General features: G+C 40.4%; 1 protein-coding gene across 2 annotated transcripts in view; it reads left to right on the forward strand.

Annotated features, from left to right (window-relative positions):
• Positions 1–1,687: 1,687 nt before the first annotated feature.
• ZBTB43 (zinc finger and BTB domain containing 43) overlaps positions 1,688–8,726 on the forward strand; it is a 22,577-nt gene continuing 15,538 nt past the window's right edge. Inside the window, exons 1-2 of one of the 2 annotated variants that reach the window (XM_039861646.1) lie at positions 1,714–1,831; positions 5,452–5,577. The gene's annotated coding sequence lies outside the window, so the exon portion shown is untranslated. Of the gene's footprint in view, positions 1,832–5,451; positions 5,578–8,726 lie in introns of both variants that reach the window. The other variant, XM_039861648.1, reaches the window with a different exon arrangement.

The raw sequence follows: 8,726 nt of genomic DNA on the forward strand, positions 1-8,726 counted from the left end.
TTTCTTTATTTTCTTATGAGTTTTGTGGTTTTTGATTGTGAGTCCATATTCACTTGGAAAGCCTATCTGTGGGAATTCTTTGAGACCCATGCTGACAGTTCTTCCAGAGAGAACTTGTGTTTGCTTTGGTCAAGTACCATAGGTACTATCTACCCAGGTCCATTTTAAATGGAAATATTCACCTTGTGGGCTTTTGGGCCATGCAGTGTAGCCATATGATAGCCAGACTTTGGCTATGTATCTACTAGGAGAATGTTTTACCCCTCCGCCCAGAGCTGAGGCAGAGGGAGAAGACTCTCCTTGATGTCTGCATCTGAAGGGAGATTTTTCTCTAGCCTTCCCCTGAAGATATATTCCTTCTTGGGTCCCAACCTGATGTTTCAATTTGGCTCTCAATCTGCCTGGACCCAGGCAGATGCTCCTACAGCTGATAGCAGCATCATTGTTTACCTACCTCCAAAGAGAATTTTCAAAATATCTGTCATTATACCACATGCACCAATCAATTAGACCAGATGCAGACTGTACCCATGCATAACTTCTGAATATCAACTCTATCTTCCTGAGCCTGTGTTTCTACTTTCTTCTTGGCCTCAGATGATTTTTCTAACTTTCTTGAGAGTTATCCATGCACTTAAAAGGGCGTTTTCAATATTTCTCCTAGCAATTTTATATATTTTATTGCTGTTTTATTTGTAGATATGTTATCAATAATATTGCTAGAGATATAGTCCGAGTAAGAAGTGTATTAAGGACGTGGTTTCATAGTGTAGCGGTTCATGCTCCAGTGGAGCCACAGTCCATGGTCAATGGCCATGCCACCCTGAACAAGCCAGATGTCTGACCTCCAAAGCTAAGCAGGGTCGAGCCTGGTCAGTACTTGGATGGGAGACCACCTAGGAAGACCAGGTGCTGTAGGCATAAATAACAACAAATTTTTTTTAAAAAAAGAAATGTGTTAAGCTCATACAACAAAATATCTAGAGGTAAGTAGTTCAAAATGGGAACTATAGCTTAATGTCATATGAGCCTTAGGCTCTCAATCTTTCTGCTTTGCCTGCGGTAGCATTTACTTGTCATGTCATAAGCACATGTGGTGGCTGAACTTCCAACCTTCAGAAGCAAGAATAAAATACAAGCGGCAAAGCACTTAAGGAGAAGACTCAAATAGAAGTCCTAGAGGATTTGTAAAAAACAAAAACAAAAACCAGAAGCCTCACTCAATGACTTCCACAATAAGTATTATGGGCGAGAAGTTGCTAAAAAGAATGAGATTACCATGAATAGTTTGCACCAACCATGAGTCATTCCTTCCAGCTGGGGTGAAAGTCTGCCTCCTCTGAGATCAAAGAATTTCCTCTGGTACCTGAACGAGAGTTTTTTCCTAGGGGTGCCCAGCACAACGCTTGCCACACAGAGGGCACTGGTCTTTTCATTGAATATTTGCTTAATACGCACCACGTGCCTAAGGTGCTGCGGAGGCAGAAACGATCTGACACAATCTCTGCTGGTAAGGCTGAGATAGGGCAAAGTTTAAAAAGACAGGAGCCTCAAAGTCCCTAAAGCAGACGGACCGGCTCCCTGCTACACTGCGCAGGCGCCGGCTATCCCTGAGCGCTCTCGCCCGGAACGTGAGTCACGCATGCGCCCACTGCTTTCTCTCTGACGCACCCCCGGAAGTACTGGCGGTTTCGGGGGGCGGGACCGGGAAGTGTTTCCGGGGGTGGGAGGTGCAGGCTGAGGCGGTCGCGGCGGCGACGGCTTAAACGGGCCTGGTACAGGTGGCGGAAAGTGTCCCGGGCCGGCTATGTGAGCGCCGGGCCCTTGGCAGGTATGGCGGAGTTGGGACAACGGGCAGCGAGGGGGCAGGGAGGGAAGCCGGAGAGGTTTAAGGGCTTCTCTGCAGGTCCCGGCCGCGCGCCGCCGGCCCCGCCAGGCCTATTCCGCCGACCGGGATGCTTAAGCCGCGCGCAGGCGGTTGGAGTCCCGGTTCGCCGGGTCCCACTTCTGCTGTGTCCTGCCATCCCGGCGTGCGTACCGCGACACCAAGGCCCCCGAGGCAGTGTCTCGCCCAAGGTCACCCCGCAGTGGTGGACCTCGGCGGACCAGAGCGCTTAGAGATCCAGCCGTGTCCGTCCGCTGGCCTTTCGCGGCGAGGTGGGCGCGGCTTCACGGCCTTGGGTTCGAGCCCAGGCCGGGAGAAAGGCTGCGCCGGGATTTCGTTGATACCTGTCTCTCTTTGCCTCTGTATTTCACCTCTGTTGCTTTCTCTGTCACCTGTTGTCACCTGCCCTTTTTGCCTTTCAGCTCGTCCCCTGTCTACTTTGTATTTCTTTCCACTTTGTCTCTGGAGCCTATCCGTGAGTATCTATTTCTGTCCCCACCTTGCTTCTGTCTCTTGACCTTTGTGTTTCGCTCTCAGGCCATACTCTCATTCATGGCCTGTCAGTCCAGCCCTTTGGCCGTCTGAGTTTTTCTCTGTCAATTTTGTTTTCTCTCGTTTCTGCCTCTTCTAACTGGGTTTGTCGGGCGGGGTGGGGCAGGCCTGCTCGGACCTCTGAGCCATGGAAGGTGACTCATGACCCCGTGAAGCTTTCTGCACTGTTGACATTCTCTATGACTAGACTGCAGTCTGACCTCAACTCTGACAGGTGTCTGCCCAACCTAAGTATCAGGGTGTAGGATGTCCTGGCGGGCAAACAAGAGGCCATCTCAGAGCCAAAGTAACTTGATGAAACCTTGCCTTTTCTTAACCATAGCTTTCCAGGCCTGTGCAGCTCCCTACTTCCCTTTGCTCCATTCACTTACTCCAGGATGGCCCCCAGGGCTGTCAACAGCCTGCCCTTGGAGTTCGAGCCGCTTAACCAGGCGTAACTACAGGCTATGAAAGGGTCAGTCTGCGATCTTCTGCCCTGGGGGCTCAGGGAACAGTAGCAGGATTTCTGGGAGAGCTGTATGCTTAGGTCAGAGATTGCCAGTATGTACAGTTCAGTTATGGGAAACAGTAATTTGGAGTTTATTATTTGCTTTACAAAAGTACTCACTGGAAATAAGCCATGTGCAAAAGAACAAATATTATATGAGTCCGCTTATGCGAAGTATCTAAAATAGGCAAATTCATGGAGACAAAGTAGAATACAGTTTAGGGGGAGGAGGGAATGGAGGGAAGTTATTGTTGAATGGATACAGAGTTTTATTTTGGGATGATGGGAAAGTTCTGGAAATGGATAGTGTTGATGGTTGCACAACATGGTGAATGTACTTAATGCCACTAATTGTACAATTCAAAAGGGTTAAAATGATAAAATTTTATGTTGAGTAGTTTACCACAGTACCAAAAGAAAAAAAATCGCTCATTAGAAACACCTGGAATTAACAAGATCTTTGAAGAAAGATTTTACTTTTTGCATGAAGAAAACTCATAGGATTAGGAAAATAGCCCTTTTTAGTATAGTAATGTAAAATTATGCATCATTTCTTATGTGTATTCTGATGGGGGAGGCCCTTATTTTATATTTTCTTATAAGCAATCGGTTTGCCCATAACATAGTTTATCAAACTTTTCTTATAAAATACAGCAGCTGAATTACCGTGTTGAATCCTAGATACCATTGATTATTTTATGTACCACCAAAGGAAAACACTGCTAATTAAGCTAAGACATATGCTTTCTTATTACTTAAGCTTTTAAAAATTCTTATTGAAAACTTTTTTCCACTTAAACATTTTATATGGTATCATTCTAATGTAATATAAAAAGAAAAAGCGAAATGGTTAAAGTGTTCATTAAACTTCTTAACATTCTTTCTCTTTTAAATACTTTTCAGTTCAGAGCTGTGTCCATGCTTTTCTAGTGTCATCATTTGTGCCATCAAAAACATTGATGAGGCTCTCAGGGAGGCCTGTCATTGCCTCAGGCAGCGGCGACTATTAAAATTAACACCTGGCCATCATATCCTGTTTTCAGAAATTTAAAAATGTGAGGAAATGAGCCTCTTAAAATCAATTGAATAAGCTCTGTATCATTTTCATGAACTTTTCCTTTTACCTCGTTTATATCCGCAATAAGAATAGAAAGATTTTTGTCTTATTTGTAACATTAAGGAAAAAATTCCTTTTGTTGGTGTGTAGTTAATAATTTTCATAAAACGAGTGTCAGTCAGCCTCTACTTTCTTGATTTCAGCTTCTTGCCCTGAATTCTAATAAATATGAGAAGGGGAAGTTAAAAACATTTCCTTGGCTTTATTGCAGTGTAATGGCAGGATGACTGATAAGTGGGGAGTCAGTGGCTAGAGCAATTCCTTCTTCATTTTTTATTTAAGTGTCGCTGACATGCAATATTATATTAGTTTCAGGTGTACAACATAGTGATTCGACATTTAATGATGTGATCACCACACTAAGTCTAGTAACCATTCGTCACCCTGCAAAGTTATTACAATATTATTGACTATATTCTCTGTGCTGTACACTGCATCTTCGTGGCTGATTTATTTTATAGCTGGAAGTTTATACATCTTATTTCTCTTTACCTTTTTCACCATCCTCCCACCCTTGTTCCTTCTGTCAACCATCAGTTCTGTTTATATGAATCTGGTTTTATTTTATTTTTTCATTTATTTTTTTAGATTCCACATATAAATAAAATCATATAGTGTCTTTCTCCGTTTGACTTTACTTAGCATTAATACCCATCCATCCATGATGTTGCAAATGCCAAGGTTTCGTTCTTTTTTATTGTTGAGTAATATTCCATTGTATACATGTACCATATCTTCTTTATCCATCTGTTGATGGACACCTAGGTTACTTCCAGATCTTGGCTATTGTAAGTAATACTGCAGTGTGGGGGTTCATAATACCTTCTTTTTTTTTTTCTAGCTCAAAATGTTTACAATAATGGATCGTTTGCCCTGAAGTTTTAGGTAAAACATTCAAATGTGGCTTAAAACTACAGGAGATAGGAGTCAAGCTTCATAAAATAGGTTGTTTCTTAGAAATCCTGAAATAGGTTTCACTAAGTTCTTTGGCTAAAGTGTTCCAGTTAGAAAATATAGGGGTGCTAATTGACTATGGCCTAGAGACCGGAAATACTTTTCCAGAAGATATTTTCATTCTGCAGAGTTACATAGGCATTGACCAATGCTGGTTTTCTATTTTGACAAATGTGCATTGTAATGTAAGATGTTAACACGAAAGGGAGCTGGGTGAGGGGCGTATGGGAACTCTCAGCATTCTTTGCAGCTTGTCCATATATCTAAAATTATTCCAATCACAAAGGCAGAAGCTAGTAAGATACAGAATAGAAGTTAGTGTGACCAGAAATACCAGTCTTGATTAGTTTTCTTTTTTGCTGCTCACATACATGTGTAGTGTTTGTTAGTAAGGCACATGCACACAGTGAATGACACCAGCATCTCTTACATGTTCAACATGATTTTCCCTTTCAGAAGTCAGTGTGATTTTAATTTGAAGCAAAACTGAGAAAGGGGTTCCTTTTCCTCATTCATTCATACTGCTTCTTTGATGGCCATGGTATAAGGAACCTTTATCCCAGGATTACGACTTTGCATTAGGTAAGCTATTGACTTGCTAAAAATACATTTTTAACAATCACTTACTAGAATTGTTTTCTTTTTCAGCAAAAATAATAATGTATTTAATTGCCCTAGACCAGAAGTTTCTCTTACTTCTCTTCTAAGGAGATACTGCACATTAAAGGCCAATCATTGTACTGTTAGAGCATTTAACTTCAGAGAAATGTTTCTAAGTGTCTTTATTTAAACTTAGAAAAATATTAGTTTTGGAATTATACTTCTGTTTGAATGCTGACATACCATTTCTGAGATAAGTGGCCTTGGGCAGGTCTTTGAACCTTCCTGAGCTTCAGTTTACTCATCTTTAAAATGAGTTTGAGGATATAGGGGTATTTGAAGGCCTAAATTTACATAATCTGCTTTGCAAACTGTAAATCATTTGACTAAGAATTTTGATAGGCATGGCGTGTTGGTATTTTTGTACATTTTTATGCTAGTCTTTAGTTTTGCTAACGTAATATTTACTGTGTTTAAACGTGCCCTCTACAGTAAGCTTGCAAGTTACCGTATGTTCTGATTAAGAAATCTCTGGAGAGCTTCGAGACAAGTAGCTGGTGGCCTATTCCCCTATTATTTTGCTGTCATCTGTTTTTAGGTTTTGTAATTGGTGTTTAAATAGTGTATCAAACTTGACATATAGTTCCTCGGCTGAACAATACATTTAGGCTACTATTAAACTCATCAAAGTTGGAAGAGATCTTGGAGGTCATCTAGTTCATTGATTCTACAATATTTGCCCTTCTCTCTATCCTTTAAAATAAGCCGGGATAGACTCCATGAATCATGGAGGGAATGAGTTGGGATGGGCGTGTTTGTTTTAGAACTGTTACTATTGGATTTAAAAAAAACTATGTGCAGGGTAACACATAAAATTGCTAAGTACCTCATTAAGTCTGAGGATGGTGAATAATTTGCTCTGGAGTTTATTAATGCATTATGTATCATTTATTTATTTGTGAAAATAGTATTCACGTTTATCTTCCATACTGTCTCATCTCTCAGAGGATACAGGCATAACTCAGAGAGATTGCAGGTTAAGTTCCAGGCCACCGCAATAAAGTGAGTTGTAATCTTTTTGCTGGTGGAGGGTCTTGCCTTCCATTAAAAAAAAACAACAACATGCAACATCTGCGAAGCACAATAAATTGAGGTGCAATAAAACAAAGTATGCCTGTGATGGGCCTGAGCAAATGTTTTAAATTTATATTCCAGCTTCACCACTTACTAGTTTTATGACCTTAGGTATGTAGTCTGGCCTCTTTGTCTGTTGCCTATTCTATGCAGTAGGAATAAAAAATACCTATGGAGTGGGTTGTCACAAGAATTAAACGAGACAGACTACATAAAGTGTTTTGCACAGACTGTGGTATAACGCATGCATTTAATAAATAGTAGATGCTGTTTTTATTCCTGTTAATTAAGACATTTTCCTAGTTACGCAGTCAGAAACTTCAGAGTTGGTATTGGTAACTAATTTACTTTACAGTACTCTGTTTTTTTAAACAGCTTTATTGAGACAATTCATATGCAATTAAGAGTTTTTTAATATGTTCAGTGGTTTGTATACCCATCACCAGAATCTAATTTTAGAATTTCGTCCCCACTAAAACCCAATTAGCATTTCATTCCCCATTTCCTCTCCACAATGTTCCTGGCAATCACTGATTTACTTTTTGCTTATGGATTTTCCCTATTGTGGACATTTAGTATAAACAGAATCAGAATCATATAAGGTCTGGCCTTTTGTGCCTGATTTCTTTCACTTGGCATAACATTTTCAAGTTTCAGCCGTATTGTCACATCTGTTGGTACTTCATTCTTTATTGCCGAAAGAATGGCGTAGTACGATATTACATACATAATAAGTGGAATAATATTCCATTGTATGGATATACCACATTCTACTTATCCAGTCATCAGCTGAGGACATTTGGGTTGTTTCCACTTTGGACTATTATGAATAATGCTGTTATGGACATTCATGTATGTTTTTTGTGGACATCATGTTTGCATTTTTCTTGGTTATATACATATGAGTGGAATTGTTGGGTTCCACGGTAACTCAATGTTTAACTCTTTGAGGAGTTGCCAGACTGTTTTCCAAAGTCTGTACCATTTTACATTCCCACCAGCAATGAATATAGGGGGTGTAATCCTTCTGTATCCTCACCACTGTTTGTTACTGTCCGTCTTATTTTGGGTGGGTGAGAAGTGCTTTCTCATTGTGGTGTCAGTTTGCATTTCCATAACGAATAATGATATTTAGCATTTTTTGTGTACTCATTTGTATATCTTTGGAGAAATATCTTCAAGTTCTTTGCCCATTTGTCCGTTGGGTTATCTTTTTATTACTGAATTTTAAGAGTTCGTTATATATTCTGGATACAAGTTACTTATCAGTTATGTGATTTGCATATATTTTCTCTCATGTTGTAGGTTATCTTTTTACTTTCTTGATGGTATTTTTTATACCTTTCACAGCTCTTGAGTATTCCTGCCTACTGATTGAGTCAGTCCCATCAGTTCTACCTGTCTGTTTTGCATACTCACTGTTACTTTCATTGTCTTCAAACCTAGGCTATATTTGCTGAAATCTTAAAGTCAGCCTCTACTTCAGACTTGCCCCTGCTTTAAGTCCATCAGCAGATTATCTCTTCTGAACGTATTTCACAGCATGTCACTCAAGTTTTCAGTGCTGCCCCCAGTGCCCACATTTGAAGCTCAAACTCAGCCTTCAGCCGGGTAGTCCCAGTCATTCTTTTCAGATTTCTCTCCTATCAGGCCCTGTCACTTGTAGAAGGAGGCACAGGTAATGATCTTTGTATCACCAAACGTGGTCTTGAATGGAAGAGAGCTGAGGGAGAGTTTGTGAGATGGCTTTCTGGTGGTAATTTTACCATAGTCTAGGATCCTGCCTTCAGTGCGATGGGTCTAGGAATTCAATTTCTTCGGTATATCACCTTCACAATGCACTTAACCCACAAGAGATTAAAATAAACAATTTTAATTTTTCTTTCTACCTTACTAAGTGACATAGGCTTACAGTTTTGTTTGTGTGTGTGTGTGTGTGTGGGGTTCAGTTTTGATACCAGGATTTTATATAAAAATAATTAGCAAGTTTTCTCCTG

The sequence above is a fragment of the Pteropus medius genome, unplaced genomic scaffold (genome assembly GCF_902729225.1).
Source record: "Pteropus medius unplaced genomic scaffold, Ma_sr-lr_union100, whole genome shotgun sequence".
NCBI lineage: Eukaryota > Metazoa > Chordata > Mammalia > Chiroptera > Pteropodidae > Pteropus > Pteropus medius.